Genomic DNA, 22,862 nt, shown 5'->3' on the forward strand with positions numbered 1-22,862 from the left:
TAAATACACAGTGGTTATTGTAGTAGAGTAAGAAGGAGATTGGAGGGTACTGGATAATGTTGGCGCATTTGTTTTTCATTTGATGGCTTGCTGTGCTATTTGGAATTTATCATGAGCGTGTGTTGGTTTCTAAGCTTTAAATTTTTAAAGCTTATTTTTGCAAATCTAAATGTATGAAATTCCATGTTAATAACTGCATTTTTTTTTTTTTTTGTGTGTGTGTGTGTGTGTGGTACTAGGGATTGAACCCAGAGCCTTGTGCATGTGAGGCAAGCACTCTACCCACTGAGCTATATCCCCAGCCCAATAATTGCATTTTCTAGCATTGTTTTCATTTTGATATTATTGAAGGAGGAAGGGAGGTTGTTGTGTATAAATGTATATAGGAAGTGGGCTTGGTGATAACAGATTTAACCCATTTTTGCATTAGAAGGGAAACTAAGTTGATGCACATCTGGTATGACTCTGTGGCATAATTTATTTTTATCCACATGTCCACAATTTACATATGTAAATGGGGATTTTTCTTAACTAAAGTACTGAAGTGAATAGAAGTAGAGAAAAGGAGTGTGCCACCCATAAAAGCAGGGGAGGTGGGGGGTGTCTGAGACGATAGTTAAACTGTCAACTCAGACTCTGTGGGAGTGCCCCAGCTGGCTGTGCATTATTGCGGAGTATTATTCAAAGGGCCGCTTTGGTAGAAGACAAGAAAATTGTAGAGATATGGGAACTCTGGTGCTAACACCAAGCCATTTCAAAGTGTGCACTCTCTTAAGAAAACTAAACGTTGAAAGATCCATAAAATGCTTTATGTAAACTTTACAAAGCATTTTACAGGAGACTAATAACTTATGAAGCACATGAGGCAATTTCAGCTCCTAAAGTGCTGGGAATTTGCCTTTGGGGACACTTTATTCCTGTTTTAATTAACAGGTATTCAAAAAAACCTGTTTTATTTTTATTCTTAAAGTGGAATTGAAGAAATGCCCAAGCTTTTATTGCTCATTCGAGCCCAAATGTTCAAATAGCCTAAAAATATTATTTGAGAGTTTTAAAATATACTTCATTATTTATCCTAAAAGAACTATTTTATATTAGATTTTAATTCGAAATCTTCATAAACATTTAAAAAATAGCTTCTCACCATACAGCCCGTCTAATTTAAGTGTACAAAAATTCAATGATTTTTATTGTATTTACAAAGTTCTCCACCTGTCACCACAATCAATTTTTATTGCCTCTATGCCCATTAGCAGTCTCTCCCCATTTCCCTCCAAACTCACCCAAAGCCCTGGCAATTATTAATCTACTTGCTGTCCCTATTCTGGATGCTGCTTGTAATGTGAACTGTATAATAAACATGTGGCCTTTTATAACCATCTTCGTTCACTTAGCAGATTTTCAAGGTTCATCTATGGTGGCATTTTTCAGTTCTCCATTCCTTTCTGTAAATTATGCCATGTTTTACTAACCATTTATCAGATGATGATCATTTGAGTTTTTTCCATCTTTTGGCAGTTTAAGATAATGCTGCTATCAAGATTTGTGTATAGGTTTTTGTGGATCTGTTTTTATTTCTCTGGGTGTATACTTGGGAGTGGAATTGCTGATTCTTACAACTATTAACCCCTGGGGAACCAGCAAAGTGTTTTCTGAAGAGGCCACTGAGGGTTCTAATTTCTCTACATTCTCACCAACACTTATTGCCCCCCACCCCCACCCCATTTTAAAATAGCCATTCTAGTGAGTGTGAGTTGTACCTCATTTTAGTTTTCATTTGCTCTTTCCTAATGACTGATGGTCTTTCATGAGCTTGGCCATTTGTACTTCTTCTTTGGAGAAATGTCTATTTGGATTCATTGCACGTTTCTAAATTGGGTTGTCTTTTCATTATTGAATTTTAAGGGTTCTGTATATTTTGGATTCCAGAAATATCGCTTATAAGAAAGGTGACTTGAAAACATTTTCTTTCATTCTGTGAACTCTCTTCACTTTTTGGATAGTATCAGTCATATTACAAAAGTTTCTAATTTTGATGAACTGTATGTAGTGTACTTTTTTTTGGGGGGGGGGTGGTGCACATGATGTCTAAAAATTTTTGCTTAACTAAAGTTCATGAAGATAAGTCTTGTTTTCTCCGAAGAGTTTGATAGATTTAGCTGTTCCATTTAGGTCTTTAATCCATCTTGAGTGAATTTTTGTGTATGGTGTGAGGACATACCATTTATTGAAATAGTTACTCTTTCCCATTGAATTATCTTAGCACAATTAATTGACTGTAAATGTTAATGTTTATTTTTGAGTTCTCAGTTTTGTTAATGTTTCCTAATCGATTGTGCTTCAGAGAAATTCATCTGGGATTTAGACCCAGTGGGGCAGGTAGTCATTAGTTGGAGACTACATTTTGCATACTGATTGACCTGTCATTCTTAGATGATTGACTCATCTCTGTGTGAGCATGATGTTAAATATTTAGAGAATTAATTGTTAAACCACCAACAACAGTATGTTGGTGGCATGAGAGATGATTTTGTTTACACAAGTCACAACACATAAATATTGTGGCAGTGGTCACTAGAGCCATCCATGAGTCACAGTTACACTGCCCCTGAGTCATCAGGACTAAAGTACACTTCCTTTCCATATGGAGTAGTAGCTGGGGTTTTATTTAATGCTTTCATTTATTAAGCAATAGTTTAATTGGAAAATGAATTTTGATTTTGTTTTTAAAATAACTATTGGTTTTTAAGAAGTGTTCTTACTCTTTTCTTCTTCGCACATTTGGTTTGGTAAGGCAATGAAGAAGGCTGGCTTTGAAATTATACCAGGTTTGGGTCCTGTCTGCACCCCTGAGGAGTCTTGGGCAACTTACTCCTAGAGCCCAAGCTTCCTATTGTCCCAGGGGAGGTAATAATAATAGTGAGTATCCCACACTGGGAGAAACTGTCCACGTGTCCTAGCTCCTGTCGCAACACTTGGAAGTGAGTGCTGCATGAATGAATGGTTGTTTTAAGAAATTCTAAAATGGCCCTTAAATCCCCTTGGGAAAGGACAGTCCATTAGTTGGCATATAGTAATACAGAGAGGAATAGGTTTTGGTCAGATTTTGGGGAGGGGGGTACCGGGGTTTCAACTCAGGGGCACTCAACCACTGAGAGCCACATCCCCAGCCCTATTTTGTATTTTATTTAGAGACAGGGTCTCACTGAGTTGCTTAGTGTCTTGCTTTTGCTGAGGCTGGCTTTGAACTCACAATCCTCCTGTCTCAGCCTTCTGAACCTCTGGGATTATAGGCATGCACCAACTCGCCCAGCCAGTCAGATTTTGGTCAGATTTGAGGTTTGGATAATGAGGCAGCTGCAGGTTCCTGGAGGGAACGTTGTGCTGCCATGAGGAAGAGAGTCCTTGGGTTCCTTGTCCCTGGGGAGTTTCCTTGAGCAGCTGGAAAAAAGCTGGCAACCACTTAAATCTCCCTGACTAAGCTCAGCTACAGGTTCAGTGTGGGGAAATGAGACGTTAGTGCTTCCAAGCCACTAGGTTCAGATACCCGCTTATAAAGCTCTTGAGCTTCTCTTTCAAGGGCATCAAGAATAATATTGATAGCTAATGTTGTTGATGTTGTTGTTGTTATCCTAAGTGGTTTGAAAACATTTTTAATGCTAATAATCCTGAGATGTAGGAACCATTATCTCTATTTTGTGCATGAGGCAACACAGGCACTGAGCAACTGGGTAACCTTTTTTGAATGAAGTGAGCATTTAATACAGGCTAATGTTGCACACTTACTAATGTGCCAGGCACATGTGCTAAGCACTTTATAGGGCTGAGTTCATATAGTCCTTAAAGGTATTCATGATAACTTGACATGGGTGAACAAGTGTCTATCTGTCTCTCTCTTTTTTTGTATTCTTTCACTGGTCAAGAGATTTCTTTCTGCATAGCAACCTTCTGCTATTTAATTTTACCCTTTCTTTGTGTTGACTTATACTATGACTATTAACAGCAGGTCAATTCAAATTCTTGTTTTTTTTAATACTATCTGTCATTCGATTGATTGATCGATCGGTGCTGGGAATCAAATCCAGAGCCTCACACATGCTGGGCAAGAGCTCTACCACTGAGCTATAGCCCTAGCTCTTACCTTGATCATTTTTATTTATTTGATAACTTTAAAGATTGATTACAAAACTATTTTGTTTTATGCAGTCAGTGAAGAGAGATGATCTCTAGATATTGAATGAGCAAAGAGTTAGTTCATAAGTTTGTAAAATATTGATGATATTTCTGAGGGAAAGGGAATTTTCTGAACTTTGTACTAAATTTGATTTAAGCTTAAATATAATTTTTGTTTTCTTTTGCTTTTACTTTTTATTTTAGTTCACTTTGAAGAGTTTGGAATGATCTTTTTATTTATTTTAGAAAGACAGGACGTTCTAATGCTATGAGCAGGAAGAATATGACTTGTGGGCTATTATATAAATGGTCATGTTGTGCATACAGTGAATAAAAATCTAGACAATTATATATATATATTTTTTTTAATAATAGCAGTTGAAAGAGGAAGGTAATGATGAAAGGAGATTTGGATCATGGTTCAAATTTTATGCTTGCTACAAGTGCCGAACTGAGTTTTTACTACTTTATGCTGTCTATTTAATGACTAAAGAACAAAGTAATCTCCAGGAACTTCTAAACATCATCACCCTGTGCTGAATCTATTTTTTGTCAAGCGATTTCATAGTGAGTGTATGTCAGAACGGCTCTCGATGGCCATTGTGTGCTAGAGATGGCACCAGAGTGGGCAACAAGCTTGTTTCTCAGGACCTTAGGAAAACATTTCACTATGTCCTCCCAGTTTTCTTATTTGTGAAAAAACAGAGTTGACATTATTCCTTTTTTTCTTCTTCTTCTTCCTATATTTTAAAATTTTGTCTCTCCCTTAGGTTTTCCAATCCAGTTATGTTTTTTATTTCCCCCTAATTTTTAAAGTATTTAATTCTCAGGCCAAAAAGTTAAGTAATACTTTCTTATTTGTGAAAAAAACGGCAAGTAGTGTATTTGCCTTGTGGGGTATATTAGTCAGTTTTCTGTTACTGTAATATATACGGAGGTAACTTAAAAAGAAGAAAGGTTTATTTTGGCTCACAGTTTCAGAGGTTTCAAGACAGTGGTCACTTGATTGTTGCTTGGTGGCACAACACATTATCATGGGAGTGGGTGGCAGAGGAGGCCTGTTTACCTCATGGTGACCAGGAAGCAAAAAGAGAGAGAGACAGGAAGGGCATGTCCCCAAAGATCTAAGTTCCTTCCACTAGGCCCCACCTCCTAAAAGTTCCCACAGTAGTACTTTAGCTGGGGACAAAGACTTTAGTATGTAGGCCTTTGGTGGAACTATAATTGTTATATTGTGTGCATGTATAAATATGTGGCAACAGATCCCATCATTATATACAACTATAATGCACCAATAAAAAAGTAGAAGTTGAGGCTGGGGATGTGGCTCAAGCGGTAGCGCGCTTGCCTGGCATGCGTGCAGCCCGGGTTCGATCCTCAGCACCACATACAAAGATGTTGTGTCTGCCGAAAACTAAAAAAAATAAATATTAAAAATTCTCTCTCTCTCTCTCTCTCTCTCTCTCTCTCTCTAAAAAAGTAGAAGAAAAAAATTCAAACTATAGCAGCAGTTATTGGAAGAATGAAATTAATCCATGCCAAAAACCAAGGACCCTACCTGGCACCTATATGCAATGCAGTTTTCCATTGCTTAAAAAATTATTATTCCTCTCACTGTGGCACATTACTGGGTTTCCTGAGGCTGTGGCCATGTTCTTACATCTGGAGGTCAGCACTGGCCCTCAGTAAGGGCAGGTGAGGTGCAGCATTCAGCATGTTCTTCCGACTGCTTCAGGCCTTACGTGCATGGACCTGCTGTAGGGTCTCTTTGAAATGTCTTTTGACCTTTTTAAATGGTGATGGGGGGCTGGAGATATAGTTCAGTTGGTAGAGTGCCTGCCTCACATGCACAAAGCCCTGGGTTAAATCCCCAGAACCACAAAAACAAAAACCAAAAACTAAATGGAGGTAGGTGTATAATGGATGGAACACTGGTATTCTAATGTACACTGGACATCTGATGAAGATTGTTGTTGGGATCCCGATGGGTTTTGGAATCAGAGATCAGGATTCTGGTTTTTCCCAAAGCAACTTCTATAATGTCATTTAACCTCTCCATGATAAGGTTTCCTTATCTGAAACAAGGTGGTTGTGATGCTCACGTCATAAGGTTCTTTTGAAGATTTAATTTAAGAATGAAAAAGCCTTAATGTAGAGCCTCGATAATAGCAAAAATGTTCAAGACTGGCAGGTAACTATTATTTTAATGAGTGCTGAGTGACTAAGACACTCCCATCTTTAATTTTTGGTGTTTTAATGGAAGCACAACGTATAATTCTCTGCCTTCTTACCTTATTGAACTTATTGCAGGAGTTTGACACCGTGAAGTTAGGGCTGGGACTCTAGGCATTGTTTTGTCTCTGGCGTTTGCTTCCTGCCCTTGTGAAAGTATATTACATGTGAAAGTATGTGCATGTGAAAGTATATTACACTTGCATGCAGAATAGCACTGTGCTTTCAAGGTAGTATCAAGGAAGTAAAGCTGTTGACTTTGTCTTTTCTAGTGTTTCTGGTCTCTGTCAGCATCATGTAGGTTTTTGCTGCTCATTCCTCTTATTCCTGCAAGATGTTGCCTTAGAAAGAAAAGAATGAGTTCTAAAAGTAAGGTACCTGACCTTGCTTCACATTCATCGCTACAATGGAAAAATAATGGAAATAATGCTTGCCTATTGAGTAGGGTGAATATAAGAATAGTATGAGAGGGAGCTTGTGAAAGTGTTGAAGTGTTATACCAACAATTAACATCATAAAGTAGTGGCAAGAAATGGACTTATGGTAGAGGTTAATGATAACAGCATAGAGTTGTGATGAACATTAAATTCTCTAATATAGAAAAGTAATCCAGAATATGGAAGGTGTATGATAACTACTCCACAATTTTTGTGTTTGTATAAGCTTGGCAGTGGCTGTTGCTTCTGTAATTGTTTTATTCTATTGCCTATTTTACCCTGTTTTCTACTTTTCCCCAGTTTCTCCACTGGCTTCTTTGCAAAGACTGGTCGTAAGCTAAAATGCCTGTCCATCAAGTACTCTTACTTTCTAGTGAGTGGAAATTGTACCATCAAAAGTTCAACCTTTGGGTTTCCATCTGTTTCTGGCCATGGTGATAAATAACCAGCCTCTTCTCCAGGAAGGCTTCCTTTAAAGTCATTCTGGATACCTAAGAGTGCCAGAAATTTAGCTTGTAAAATTGTCTTCATTAACTTAACAAACCTTAGTCTTTGTAAAGCATGATGCTCCTTTCTGTGTACTATGAGAAAGTTAGAGGTAGAATTAGATAATGATTTTATATTGATGTTATATAAAACCCCATGCATGTTTGTTTATGAAAAAATCTAAATATCATTTATTTCCTAATTTTCTATTAATATTTGTGGTATGTAACTAACATCTACCTATGTATAATTAGAAGCAGATGGTGAAGGCTTAAGGAACATTTGTGGGATTAAGAAATGAAAATAAAACCATTTATGTGCATTTTAAAATGTAGCTTTTATTATTATTCAGGTATGGTGAGGTCAGCAGATCAGGACGCAACTGTGATGAAAGATAGTTTGTTCCTCACAGGTTCCATATGAAGAGCAGACCACATCACACAGGGTCACAAAGGGAAGTGGCAGGTCAGGCTGGAGGCAGAGGGAGTCAGAGGAAAGGATTGGCCTTTTTTGTGGTTTCAGTGGGGGGGCCAGGTAAGCAGTTCAGGATCAGCTAGGTTGAATAACTTCAGTGTGCTCTGGGGTGTAGATGCTGCCTGGGGTGACTGGGGCAGAGGTATGTTGCCTTCTTGAATGTAGACAGAGAGGTCCTTGGCAGGATTGGGGTCTGGCTTGGTTAGTTGCATCTGGAAAATGTTCTTACAAGGGAATAGTTTTCTTTCTCCAGGAATTAGCTAGCCTTGGAAAGGGGCAGCCTTTCCTGGGCCAACGACAGGGCCTCAGATTGTGGAGCATTAAGAATGTAGGAAATAAAACCGAGATTTCTTCCAAGACCTGGGCAGCGGACGTCTCCCCCCCCCCCCCCCCCCCCCCAGGAGAAACCATTATTATGGCAATCAGATTGCTGGGCCGGCGGGGATTGCGGTCTGTGCTTCGGAGCAAGTCTCTCTCTTTGAGAACCTTGGCTGGGGATAATCGGTGCCACTTCTTCATGAACGAACCCCCTTCCTTGTACTCCTACTGGAGAGAGTTTTCCAGGGACACAGCTTAGAAAAATGCAGGCCTCATGTGTCACCAGCTGCTGACCCACCGCCTTGATGACAGCACCCCTGTGCACCTTCCCAGTTCAGTTCCGGCAGCCCTCAATCAGCGGCCTCTCACAGATCACCAGAAGCCTGTACATCAGCAATGGTGTAGCTGCCAACAACAAGCTCTTGCTGTCCAGCAACCAGATCACTTCAGTCATCAATGTCTCAGTAGAGGTGGTAAATACCTCTATGAGGATATCCAGTATACACAGGTGCCTGTGGCTGACGCACCCATCTCCAAGCTCTATGACTTCTTTGACCCCATTGCCGACCACATCCACAATGTGGAAATGAAGCAGGGCCGTACACTGCTACACTGTGCCGCTGGCGTGAGCCACTCAGCCACTTTGTGCCTTGCCTACCTCATGAAGTACCATGCCATGTCCCTGCTAGATGCCCACACATGGACCAAGTCATGCCGGCCCATCATCCGACCCAATGCTGGCTTTTGGGAGCAACTCATCCATTATGAGTTCCAGCTGTTTGGCAAGAATACTATACACATGGTCAGCTCCCCAGTGGGAATGATCCCTGACATCTATGAGAAGGATGTCCATTTAATGATTCCACTGTAAATCATCTCCTAGGCCCCTGCTTTGGGTCCAAGTACAGACCTATTGTTGATACAGGAATGTACTAGATGATACCTTTTATAAGGGAAAAAAAAAGAAAGTGATACCACAGCTTTCAACTTTGTAACCTATATCTTTAAAGATTAAACTTGATTGTTAGAGGTGAAGATAAATTTTCTACCCTATGAGTGGCAGGCCATGGCTGCTGGCCAGAGGGTGAAATAAGGCAGGTGGTACACTGGAGAGAAACCAGAGCACCAGCGCCTGGAATCCTGCTGCCCTTCGCTAGACTGAACAACTCATAAATGAGACTGCCACAATCCTACTTTGTTCCTTCCAACCCAAAACCAGAGCCTTAAGCATCATGGCACCCCCTGAACTTTTTACAGTAAGTGCCAACCTACTGGATAAGTGGCCTTCAAATATTGCTCTAGGAACCCTACAGGCCCCAAACAACCTACATCCATCAGTGGCCCTACTCTAGTTTTCTAAGATCAAATTTACACAGAAGATAGTTTTCAAATAAACATTCCAATATTATATATTAAAAAAAAAAAAAAGAATGTAGGAAATAGTAACTGCATTACGTTTTGTTCTTGTGGATAAGGAGAAAACAGCCCTGATTGATTTCAGTGGTGGACCTCTTGGTTTAGCATGTGACATGTGGATCTGGAACAAGGAGCTAATTTAGGTGTAAGAACTCCCCCGTTGGAGTTGGTAAGGCTGTAATTTTGGATTGGTCCGCGTGTGATCCACTTGTGTTCTTACAGAGTAGAGCTCTGTTGAGAAGCCAACATAGCACAAATTTTTATCTCCTTGCAGACACTGGACTTGCCCACACTGATGAGAGGTGACTGGAGATGGTGCTTCAGCAAAACTTTGTCCCACTGCTATGAGAAATAACCTTGCAAAGTAGCTCATCCTTGGTTGCTTGCCTTTTTTTTTTTTTTTTTTTGGTGCTGGGGATTGAACCCAGGCCCTTGTGCATGCAAGACAGGCACTCTACCAACTGAGCTATTTCCCCAGGCCAGTTGCTTTGTAATGTGGTAGTTCTTCAGGGAGGATAGTACAGCAGGGTATTTCCTCATGTCAAATCAGTGCCATTTTTATTCAAGCTATCCTCGTGCATTGTATTTTTCTTCTGATGATCTTTGATTTTTGCACAGCTTCTTTTACTTTCTTTTGGTGATGGGGATGAAACTCAGAGCCTTATACATGCGAGAGATCCACTCTACTACTGAGCCAGAATATTTTATTTTTCTTTCTTTCTTTTTTTTTTTTTTTTTTTGTGGTTCTAGGGATTGAATTTAGGGCCTCATGCATGCTAGGCAAACATTCCACCACTGAACTATATCCCCAATCCTCCTCTTACTCTTTAGTGTATACCAATAGAATGCATTTTATAAGTAAAATGGACAGTATAATGTAGTAAATTAAATAGGCATTTTAGTTTTTATTCTTTTTTTTTCTGGACCAGAAGATTTCTACTCTGATTTTTTTTATCTTGAAATTAATATTTTGTATAATTTTCTTATAATTTAAAAAATTTACAAAATTTGCTGGGTGCATGCCTGTAATTCCCCAACTCAGGAGGCTGAGGCAGGAGGGTCGTAAGTTTAAGACCAGCCTCAGCAGCTTGGTGGGACCCTGCCTCAAAATAAAAAATAAAAAAATAAAAAAGACTAGAGGTGTAGCTCAGTGGTAAATTGCCCCTGGGTTCTTTACCAAAAGAAAAGAGAAAAAAGGAAAAAAAACAACATACCAACAATTTAGGAAATGCTCCCTGCCCGCCTCCCCAGTGGGGAATTGATCTTAGAACCTCACACAGTGGTAGGGCATGTGCTCTACCATGAAGCTACTCCACCCCCTGAAATTCATGCTTAATGTTAAAACCCTGGAAACTAGGGCAAGGTAAAGAACAGAAAGGTCATCTAACATCCCACAACCCTGATTATATTTTAGTGTATTTCTCTTTCACAAGTATGCCCTTTAGCACTTTTTCTGTGTTACATTAAAGACATCTTTTTCAGGGATTGTGTGTTAGTCTGTCATAATTTCCATATCTTGTTATCTTGAAATAGTGTTTGATCTCACTGGAAACTTATTTTCATTGCTGTCACTGAAGGGGCCTTGTGAATAAAGATGTAGGTATGTAGCTTGTCATCATTTAAATGCAGTTTTTAAGCCAGGCGCTGTGGCCCATGCCTGTAATCCCAGCGGCTTGGAAGGCTGAGGCAGGAGGATTGCAAGTTCAAAGCCAGCCTCAGCAACCTAGTTAGGTCCTAAGCAACTTAGTGAGACCCTGTCTCTAAATAAAATATTAAAAAGGGCTGGGGATGTGGCTCAGGTAAAGTGCCACTGGGTTCAATCTTGGGTACCAAAAAAAAAAAAAAAAAAAAAAAAAAAGATGAAGAAGAAAAATGCTGTCTTAATTTTTTTATAGTCCTGGGGATTGAACCCAGGCCTTGTGCATAAGAAGCAAATGGCAAATACTTTACCACTGAGCTATGCCCCCAGCCCAACACAGGACTGTTTAAAGGTGCAGTTTGAACACAAACCTGTGCCTGCTGTTGGTCTGGTTTCAGATGACCACCTGGGGGAATTTCTGGCTCCCTCGATGCCCATGCTGCTGGCCTGTGAGCCATACTTGAAGTGTCAGGAGCTGAGGTAATTTAGGATGCACTGCCAGGTTTCTGTTCTTGAGACTAAAAGGCTCAGGGGTTACTCCAGTTGAACTGGGCTAACTGGGCTGCGCAAAATAACCACACAAGAGACACAAATACCTTTTTCTTTGGGGTCGCTGTGACGGCTCCTCTGACCTTAAGGGTCTGCAGGAAGAGAGAGCAAGAGCACGTGCTGACCCCTTTTATTGAGGAGAAGCTATTCAAATGAGGCAAGGGGTCAGGTTTCAGGGAGCTGAGTCTATCTTCATGATGTCCACTGTCAGCAGGGTGACTAACATCTAGGTAGGCCACACCCAAGGGCACAGTAAGAGAAGGGGACATACACAAGGCACTTCCATGGAACATTCTATCCTAAACAGGGCAAGGGGTTATATTACAAAGGAACAGGTGAGCATAGCTTCACCCATGGGGCTGTAGCAAGACACAGTCACTCGAACCCTAGAAGAGTGGGGTAGTCTAGCAGCATGGGTGCCTGACTCCACATGGCCCAGCAGAGGAGTTAACTCAGTCAGGTGCGAGGTTGGTCTCCCACAATGCACCAAGTGCTCTCTGCTTCTTCTATGAAGCAGTCCCTGCTTTTGTTCTGAACTATGTATATGGGGACCCTTTTCACTTCCTGGCTTCATCCCTCATCCAGGCATTCAAGACTCTAGCTCTTCCCAGTGGCCTTTGCATATCCACACACTTAGCAAACCTCTGTCCTGTTTACCCCAGCAAGCTCCTCAAGTTTCCCCAGGACACCCTCCACCTATCAACACCCTACCACAAATCAGGAGCCCAGTTTTTTTTTTTTCCAGTTACTTCTATCCACCCAGTTCCCTGTCTGGGAGCTCAGGGCTAGTGCGGTTTCCTTCTCTTCCATGGAGGGTGGTGGCTCCCACTTCAGAGGCACCATGGCTCAAACTTGTCTTGACCCACCCTGGCTCTCCACTTGGGACTCTATGAACACCAAGGCCTTGGATTTCCCTGGGAGAAGGAAGGAAGGGCGAGACAGATTCAGGGCCTTCAAAGGAGCCCTGTTTGTTCAGTTCAACATCACTCCACCCAGCGACTGGAGAAATGCTAGGTTTGACTGAACAAATAATAGTAATTAAGATCATTTCCTGAACTGCCTACCCCTTGGGCCTGTTTACCTTGCAGCCCAATAATAGTTCATTTAGGGTATATGTTAGCCTTGCTTTGAGGCCTTTTGTTTGATTCTGATGATGGGGTGCTGGCCTTTACAGTACAGGGCTGACAAGAGCTGTACCTTTGTAATTTCAAAAAGTAGAGGGAGCACCACTCCCAGCATAATCAGGTGGCTTGTTTGATGCAAAAGAAGTGCCTCAGGGGAGACCTCTCTTTAGACCCCCACACTTGCTTGTGTTGCCTAATGAGTAAGAAGCAGGAAAGTGAAGGTCAGAAGAGCATTGTGCAGTGCGGGGGAGCATACGAGGTCATTTTCATTTCAGTTGGTGTTATGATGAAAGTATGATTTCTGGCCTTGAGGCTACCCTGGAACTTGACTGTCAGCCTACTGAGTCACTGGGAATTCAGGCATGTGCCACTGTACCCCGCTGTGGACCCTTTTGCAATGTATTTTGGGGTACTGGGGATTTAACCCAGGGACATGTTATCACTGAGCTATATCCCCAGACCATTTTATTTTATTTTAAAAATTTTCAGATGAGGTCTTTCTAAGTTGCTTAGGGTTTTGCCAAGTTGCTGAGGCTGGTCTTGAACTTGCGATCCCCCTGCCTCAGCCTCCCAAGTCACTGGGATTATAGGTTTGTGCCGCTGTGCCCTGCACTTCAGTGCATTTTCTCAAGTTGGGGGCCCAGGGGGAATTGCACTCACATGGTAGTTCTCTGCCTATTGGTGCGTGGAGGCAGCACATATCTGAATCAGTTGAGGATGTTGGGGTTGTGAGTCATCTGGCTTTAGAAAGATGACCTGGTTCAGAAGTGGGTAGAGGGTGCTGAAAAAAATCTACTGGGTATCTGGGCAGTGCTTCACCGCAGAAAAAGCAATGAACTTTTTCTTGTTAAATAGAGTACACCTATGTATTCCTTAAAGTGAGAGAGGGAGATGAATTTCAAGGATGAAAGAAGAGAGCTAGGAAGAAGCCTTCCTCAAGTCTTGAGGGACTGATGGAAGGTAAAATTAACTGTGAGAAAATGTTTTCTCAGCTGTCGGAAATCAGTACAGCTGTTACTTTGGCTCTAAGAGAAAGCTGTCTAACAGAGCCTTTCATGTACCCCCAGCCTCTCATACAGAAGGGGAGGGAGCTAAAGGGGCAAGGGTGACTCTGTAGGAGGTTACTGTGGGCCTTTCCCTCCCTTTGTCCTTCCAGAGCCTCTGCTCCTGCCTCTGAGCGCCGACACCATCCAGTACAGTGATGGTTTTTCAAAGCAGAGACCTGAAGTCTGACTCTTCTTTTTCCAATTTGCTTTTATTCATGTATTGCCTTCCTGTTGTCATTTTGTGAATCCAAAAAAGTAGGATTATATGGAATCCTCTGACTGTCCTGGACACCCCAATGTAGGTGAAATATGTGCAGGCTTCTCCAAACCTAGGGGTAATTTACTACTGAGCCATATCCCTAGCCCTTTTAATTTTTTTTTTTATTTTGAGACTGAGTTTCACTAAGTTTCCAAAACTTGCCTTGAACTTGAGATCTTCCTGTCTCAACCTTCTGAGGAGCTGGGATTATAGATGTGTGTGCCACTGTGCCCGTGAGGCTGACCTTCTTGGAAGGGAAATGACTTTGTCACTTGGCAGTGGTCAGAGGCATTATTTTGAATAGTGACCCCCTTCTGTTGCATAGGGAAGGAAAGTGGCCAGTAGTTGATCTTGCATCTGTGTTGTGAGGGGGGTGCAGAGGAGCGATGTGGTGGGACATTTTCTGCTGTCTGCTTTTCAGGTGGGGGAAGGGAGGGAGGTACATCAGGAGTGGGCCCTGATCATGGGGTAGGCTTAACTGTACAAGCCCACTTAGTTTTGTGGCCACTCTGGGGTTAGTGTGTTGTGTCCCAGATTTTCATTTTAACTATGTTGTGATGGAAACCTTTCAAAACCTGCAACTTAGACGCTGCCTTCTTACTAGGGTCACCATAGCATCTTTTAAACCTATTTGCCATGACTTTTCACTTAGTTGTCTTGAATGTCTATTAATGTATTGTAGATATTGAACCGTGGAACACAGAGACTGAGTTATTGGCCTGTTCGCCTTCCAGACTGCTGAGTTGTTTGTACCAGTGTAGTTTTTGCTTGCCCACCAACGCCTGCCACTAGACTTGTCCTTGAACCAAATCACCTCACCTTTCTGAGCCTAAGTTCTCACTTCATGGAAATGAGGACTGGATAAGATCAGAGGTTTTTGATCTTTTTGATCTAACTAGACATTCCCCAGTTTGAGTTGAATTTTCTGGATGCTGAATTAGATTAAAATCCACTATAATTTGAACTTTATGAGGGTACTACTAGCTCCTCAAGCTAGCCCTGCTCACTAAGAAGTTTTGGATAAACATTTGCCATATAAATATTTAACTACCTTTATAGCATTATATTATAGCTCATTCATGTCTCATACACTGGAGTTGTGTGTAGAATTTTATCTGGTAGAGAAAGGAGTGTATCCCTGCTAAGTCTGTGTCACTGTGGCTCTCCTGAGCTCGGAGGTCCTCCCTGCCCCAGATCTCTGAGAGTAGTGAAATGAGCTCATTTCTGTTCCCCAACTCAGAACATAGTTTTGCCTCTTGTTGGCTCTGTGGCCCTACCACCCGTCTGTAAAGCACTCTGTGGCTTGGCAGGGCTTGGGAATTGGGCTGGCATCAGGCATCTCTTGGAAAGGGTTTGCCAGATTTCTCCATTGCAGCATAATCTCCATGACACAATGAGGCAAATTTTGAGTTTAGTGTTTCAGTAGCTGCCAGTTGATAAGCTGTTATTTATAAAGTAGAACAAGAAGATTCCACTCTTGCTCTTTTATGAGAGTATTTTTGAATTTTTCCTTTTCCTTAGTTTCTTCTTCTTCTTCTTCTCCTCTTCCTTTTCCCTTCCTTCCTTCTCTCCCCCCACTTCTTTGTGTGTGTGTTGTGGTGTGGTGCTAGGGAGCTCCACCACTAAGATACACCCCCAGACTTTTTTGCACCACTGCACCTGGCCATGGTTTCATTTTCTTACACCCCTTTCCTCTAGAAATTGAGCTTGACTCTTCTTTTGCTGCTCTGTTCTGCTTCTTCAGAAGGTACAAATAACTGTTCCAATAGCTTGGTTGTTTCCTTAGTGGAAATAAAGGTACAAAGACAGCTTTAGTTTGAGCATTTGACAGGCATTTTTATACACACAGAAGGGCCTTTCTCAAATTGCTGGGATGCTCCTTTGGGTTCAAACCTGGGTTCATACTAGGCCCATAAACCCAGGCAGGCTGATTCAGTAGCTCTTGCTCTTTACCCTTAAATCGGTGATTCTCAACTGTGGAACAGTTGTCTGGAGACATTTTTGATTGTCAGGAGTTGCAGAGGAGTAGCTAGTTGATACTGGCATCTAGCTGGAACGGGCCAGGGACACTGCTAACCATTTCACAGTGAGCATAACAGCCCCCAGGATAATGCACTATCCATCTCCATTATCAGAAGTGCTTGGTTTGAGAAACCTTGATCAAAGGATTTTCCTCCCAGGAATACTGGTTTTCTTTTGAGCCCTCAGAACAAGGTGGAGTTTACTTTTAACTTTAAATCGTACAGATTCTATCAACCTACTAAAATATATAGTGGTCCCCTCTTATGTGGGGAGAATATGACACAAGACCTACAGTAGATGCCTCAAACCCTGCATAGTAACAGACCCTGTGTAGACATTGTTTTTTCACATAAGTCCATATGACAAGGTCTAGTTTATAAATTAGGCACAGTAAAAGATAAACATCAATAAGTAATAATAAAATAGTTCACCATAACAGCTGTGTCTTTTCATTAGTATTTTGCAATAAAGGAAAGTATGTTTATATCCCCCAAACTAAAATAGAGCAATTATAACAATGTACTATAATAAAAGTTATTTACAACTTATGAATTGTTTATTTCTGGAGTTTTCCACTTAATGTTTTCAAACCTTGATGAACTGAGAGTAACTGAAGGCATGGGAAGCGAAACCATAGATAAAGGGGGACCGTATCAAGTGTGGTATTTTTATAATTATACAAGTAGAGAGGGTGAGGTGATGGAACGATCAATGGAAAGACTCCAACTGTCGTCTGAGAGCAGAGAACCTGATAAACATCCTTTTGGTTCTGAGAGTAACCCTAACCTCGTGAGAAAGAGGCTCCCAAAAAAGAAGAGCAGCTCAGCCCAAGGCCCCGTAGTAACCTAAAGCTGGATACAGCCCATCGTTGCCCAGTTCAGACTTGGCTCCAATGGCTCGGGGTACCAAGTTGATGCTCGACTGCACTTTTTCTGGAAGCACTGTTGAGGGTGGAAACTAACATGTTCTAGAACATGGAAATCTGTGTGAGAAATAATCATTTTCTAGTGCGCAGTACAGCAGGGATTTTCTTTTTTTAATGACTCAATTACAGTAATAGTTCACTCTGGCTGTGTTTTACCAGTGGAGTAGCTGATGTAGGCTTCATTTACTCTCTGGCTGATTCATTTCACAAATATTTGAGTGCTTACCACCTACGAGATGGGACAGGAATGCTGTTTGGTTTTCTTCCCAAATAGAAACTTGTGGTCATGTTTTTCTAATTATAAGATATGTGCATGTTGCAGAGCTTGGAAAATACACAACAGCATTATCACTCAATCCTACAGTTCCCCTAACTACTGTTCATACGTTGGTATATCCTTCTAGATTGTTTTTTTGTTGTTGTTATTGCTGATCTATGACGGTTATATTTTTAGCCCAAATGCTGTTGTCTGAAGTGTGGAACACAGAGGCTGAGTTCTATTGTGTTGTTAACTGTTTTCAGTTGATACTACATGGACATCTTTCCATGGCAGTTAGTTTTCCTGTGTAACTAGAAAAATCATTTTAATGAGTGAATTAAATTGTATAAGATGAATCTATCGTAATTTAAGAGATCAGTACTCTCTGTTGAATATTTAGGTTTCCTTTCTCATCTCAAACATGTAGATGGCTATATATGTATGTATGTGTGTTGTGTATGTATCATACATATAAATATATATATATATATAAAAGCATATGTAACATGTGTATATTTGTTTTCTTTCTTAGTAAAGTTCGAAAAAAGGTCTCTGGTTACTACTGCATTCCCAGGAATGAACACGACACATAGGAGGCAAGCTGTAAAAGAAATGCTGGCTGAATGAGTGAATGGATTGGTTATTTCACAGGATTAGGAACTGGTTTTGTTGTTGTTGTTTGGTGGGGGTGCAGGGTCTTGCTATGCTACTCGGGCTAGCTTTAAACTTGGCGATCCTCCTACTTCAGAGGAACTGGGCTTTTAATATGGGGCAAGGTTTGGGAGTGAGGCAGGGAGCTTGGTTCTTGGGTGCTTGAGCTGCTTGGGAAACAGCTCTGTAGAAATCATTCAGGACCCTGCGGCCAGAAGTTGCATGGGAGACATAAAGGGGCACAGAAGGACAATAACTTGAGGTATTTTGACTGCTTACTGTACACACAGGGGAGGAAAGACAAACTGCTGCTTTCCTTTTGTTTCTTCCTCTCAGCACAACCAGCTTCCCTTCTGGAGGCAGCCAAGGATTAGGGCTGGTTTCAGACCAGTGTGACCCGTCCTGTTCACCCTCAGGAAGTGGGTCAGAGTGGCAAAGTCTGCCAGGTTTAAATCTTGGCTCTACCACTTACTAGCCCTGTGACCTTAAGTTGCCTTACCTCTGAGTCCTGGTCTCATCTCTGTTAAACAGTGGTGATAATAATGCGTAACAGTAATAGTCGTTGAGATTAATACGTGTTAGCTAATATGCCTATGGATTAAGTAAGCTTCAAAAGGCTGCCCTATATTTGTTCGTGTGGCATAAATTTGCTATAAATCCCAGATAAGCCAACTCCCTAACACATGTGATTCTCTATAGCACACTCAGTCATCTTGTGAATCCAGATCTACCTGCAGCTGCCCTGGTTGTAGTGAGACTCTTCTATTGAAAGAGGGATTTTTGTTCTTGGTCTAGCTTTTAAGTCCCATCACTCCATTGCCTTACTGTTGGTCAAGTATGGTCCCTGACACAGTGATGGTGAGAGTTGCTGTTGACTGACACCCTCACCCCCATCTTCTCACCCTCTAGTGGGATAAGCTCTGTATAACCTTAGTAGGAAACTGTTTCTGAACATGGGGTGAGGAGAAATGAGCTGCAGAATGCTGGTTGTGGGGTCCAGAATTTCAGTGAACATTGCTGTTGAAGCAGAATAAATTGCTCATTTCCTCTCTGCTGACCACAGGGTCCCAAAGGTGATTCTAATATCACGAAGGAGCAGGAAGAGAAGTGGGCCCTGGCACAGTCTGGGTGACATTGTATATTCCTGAAAGATACAGAATCCTAATATAGGATATAAAGCATTATCTCAGTTCAGTTTTATGTCTTTGATCTTTTTCTTTGATTTTCTTGATATTGCAGAATCCCTATCATGCCCAGGAACACCTGAATTTGCTTCTAGCAGCTTGAGTACCTTTGATAGTTTTGAGGACTTTCTCTGATTCCACTTTCTGCCATTTATCAAGGAGCAGTATTGTCATTTTCATAGTTAACAAAAATCTTTTATGTCTTTCCTCAGCTTTGCTAGGGCTCCTGTGCTCACTGAAGTCAGGAAAAGGGAGTGAAGAAAGGGTAGTGTTGGATTTAAGGATGTCTTTCCTTGGAAGGTTTGGATTTAGTTTAGACACATAGGCCATCTTAGCTATCCAGAACCATTAAAGAGTATGTCTTATAGCAGCTCAATTCACAATAGCTAAACCAACCTAGGGGCCCTTCAACAGAGGAATGGATAAAGAAAATGTGGTACATATACACAGTGGAATATTACTCCTCTTTAAAGAAGAATGAAATGATGGCATTTGCCTATAAATGGATGGAGCTGGAGAATATCATGCTAAGAGAAATAAGCCTATTTCAAAGAACCAAAGGCCAAATGTTTTCTCTGATATGCAAATGCTAATTCACGATAAGGGTGGGGGGCTAGGTAAGAATAGAGGTACTTTGGATTAGGCAGAGGGGAGTAAAAGGAGTGGGGGAATGGGTGTAGGAATGATAGTAGAATGAACTGGACATCATTACCCTATGTGCATATATGATCACACGACCCATGTAATCCTACATCATGTACAACCAGAAGAATGAGAAGTTATACTCCATTTATGTATGATGTGTCAAAATGCATTCTATTGTCATGTATAACTAATTAGAACAAATTGAAAAAAAAAAAAAGAGTATGTCTTTCAGATTAGGTGTCTCTCACATTGCTGAGGGCTTTATCCTCTCTTAAACCCAAGCACTAAAACTAAAAATATGGTTCATGTTTGGGATCATTCTTCTTGTGACAGATGCATCGTTTGCTTTCTTAAGTGGAGTGGAAGGGACCCTGTTGCCTGGTCCATTATCATGAATGTGAGTCACTGCACCACTGTGTGTGACGGGATACCATGCAGCACCTGGGGATGTCTGAAAGCTTTCATGTTCTCTGCTTGTGAGCTCTTGGTGCTTTTCCTTTGATCCATTTTCTCTCGGGCTTTGGGGTTGACTCAGCCTGCTTTCCAACCACCATGGTTTTCAGCATCTAAAACTTTATGGCTGACAGGGATATCCTGTTACCTCTTGCAGAGAGATGAGAATGTGGCACAGATGCCATCACTCTACCCATGCTTCTGGGAGTAGCACTCATTAGTCATTGCATGTTCCCTTTTGAGGTGTTCAGACTTAGAATCCTCTTTATCATAGAGTTCCAGGCAGCCACTGGCGTCAGGAGGATGTCAGATGAAATCCGCTCACCTACCGTCCACTGTCTACCTGGGCTCCTTCCAATTTCAGGTGAGGAAAGCCAGGACCCAGAGCCACCTGGAGGAGAGTTCTGGTTCTCAGATGGTGCTCTTATGTGCTGTGGGCTTCAGAACCCTGGTAATTAGGCCATTGGAACTGTGATTCCTACACTTGAGAGGGGAGAGAAGGGCTCTTATGAGTAAGATACAAGTTGTGCACGTGTTCGTGCTTATTCTGTGCATCCGTTTGGCTTTCTTCCTGATTCTTTGCTATTTCCAGTTGGGGGTGTTGCCATCTGGGAATTCTAAGTAAGGAGGGTATTGTGCTTTTTAACTTAACAGAAGTACCTGAAGTCAGTACTAACCTTGGCTCGTTGTTCTGTGAGCAGTTCTGCACAGGCCTCCCTCAGACCTTGGAAGAAGGATCTGTGCCAAGGCCAGTGGAGAGGCCAGGGAGGGAGACGGACGGTTTTCATGGAATGTGTGTGTGTGTGTGTGCAGTGGGGGCTGTTCCTAGGAGAAGGAGAAAAGCTGTGAGGGAGAGGTCCGGCCTCAGGTAGTGAGCTCCCAGCTTATCTTCTCATTTTGACCCTTTGCCCAGGCAAAGACAAAGCACCTTTTATTTATGAAAGCCTTTCTGTTCATGCTGTTGCTACGTCTAATGAACAGCAGAAGTGAGAGTGGGAAAGGGCTCTTTGATTGCAAGATTTTTCTTTTTAATGTTTGGGGGAGGGGATGGTTCTTTAGAAAGAGAGAAAATCACATAAGTCCATACAACATTTGCAAATGCTTTTGTAGCAAAATCTTTAAACTTTGTTGTTTTCCTCAAGTAGTTAGATTTCTTTTTTATTTTTATTTTTTTAATTTTAAGAGTAATATGTGCATGTGATAAATACTCAAAACAGGAGAACAGAGCAGTGATAAGTAGGTGTCTCCTTTCCCTCCACACAAGGCTCACTCTACAGGTAATTAGCCTTAGCAAGTGGTCTTGTGTCTCCACATGCGCTCCACATGCAATTGGCTGGGGCTGTCCTAACAAAATGTCACCATCCATGTGGCTTAAACAGCAGAAATTTAATCTCTCACTTCACATAGGATTAGGGACCACCCCAATGAGATTATTTAACCTTAATTACCCCCTTGAAAGACCCTATTTCCTATTTTATATCTCAACGTAAGAATTTTGAGGGGACATAATTCAGCCCATAATATGGACATACTGTGTGTGTGTGTGTGTGTGTGTGTGTGTGTTATTGGGGATTAAACCCAGGGCTCTACCTCTGAGCTACATTCCCCCAGCCCTTTTTATTTTGAGGGAGAGTCTTGCTAAGTTGTCCAGATTGTCCTTGAGCTTGCCGTCCTCCTGCTTCAGCCTCCTAAGTAGCTGTGATTACAGGCATGTGCCACTGTGCCCAACTCCGATTTACTCTTTTAAATAACATTCCATTTTGAAGATAGCCCATAATTCATTTAACCTCAGCCCCTGTATAGCTGGACAGTAAGGCTTTTTGCAGTGTTTGTGTCTGAATCCCTGTACTCTTGTGGAAATGTTCTAGAAGGATTTTAAGCATAGCTCTTTAAAGAGATTGTCTGACTCCCTTTTGAGTATAGAATAATTTCTCATGGGAAAGGAGAGTGCAGTATCCAATACTGTTTGTGATTCGATGCTGGTGAGAAAGTCAGAGTGCAGGGCACCATTCGTGCCTTGGGCCCTAGGAAATGGAATCCTCAGCCACTTTGAGGAGTGTCAGTGTCATGGCTTTACTGAACATTATTTGGTCATCATCCATTTGTTGAGCCACCATGGACAGGCATTGTTTGGCTCATTTAAAAAAAAAAAGGCTTTATTTTTTTAGAGAAGTTTTAGGTTTACAACAAAATCAAGCGGAAGATAGATCTCTCGTGTTCACCCTGCTCCTACACATGTACAATCTCATGCACTATCAACACTCCCAGCAGAGGAACGCATTCATGGTATCTGGTGAACCTACACTGGCATGTCTTCATCACCCAAAGCCCATAGTTTACACAAGGTTCTACATTTACTTATTTTTTAAGACTTGGCTTATTCTACAAAAGGCTTATGCCCTCTGGAACCTGGGACAATAAGATGCTGTCTCTTCTGTCCAACTTTGTGACAGTCCTAGAGTTAGCCTGGCCAGGAATTGATGTTTCCAGTTTTAAAGGTGAAGATTAGGGGCTGGGGATGTGGCTCAAGCGGTAGCGCGCTGCCTGGCATGCGTGCGGCCCAGGTTCGA

General features: G+C 41.6%; 1 protein-coding gene and 1 pseudogene across 1 annotated transcript in view; both read left to right on the top strand.

Annotated features, from left to right (window-relative positions):
- Serinc5 (serine incorporator 5) overlaps positions 1-22,862 on the top strand; it is a 104,576-nt gene that overhangs the window by 22,555 nt on the left and 59,159 nt on the right. The window lies entirely within an intron of this gene.
- LOC114086567 (dual specificity protein phosphatase 18-like) lies at positions 8,350-9,033 on the top strand (annotated as a pseudogene).

The sequence above is a fragment of the Marmota flaviventris genome, chromosome 5, assembly GCF_047511675.1.
Source record: "Marmota flaviventris isolate mMarFla1 chromosome 5, mMarFla1.hap1, whole genome shotgun sequence".
Taxonomy (NCBI): Eukaryota; Metazoa; Chordata; class Mammalia; order Rodentia; family Sciuridae; genus Marmota; species Marmota flaviventris.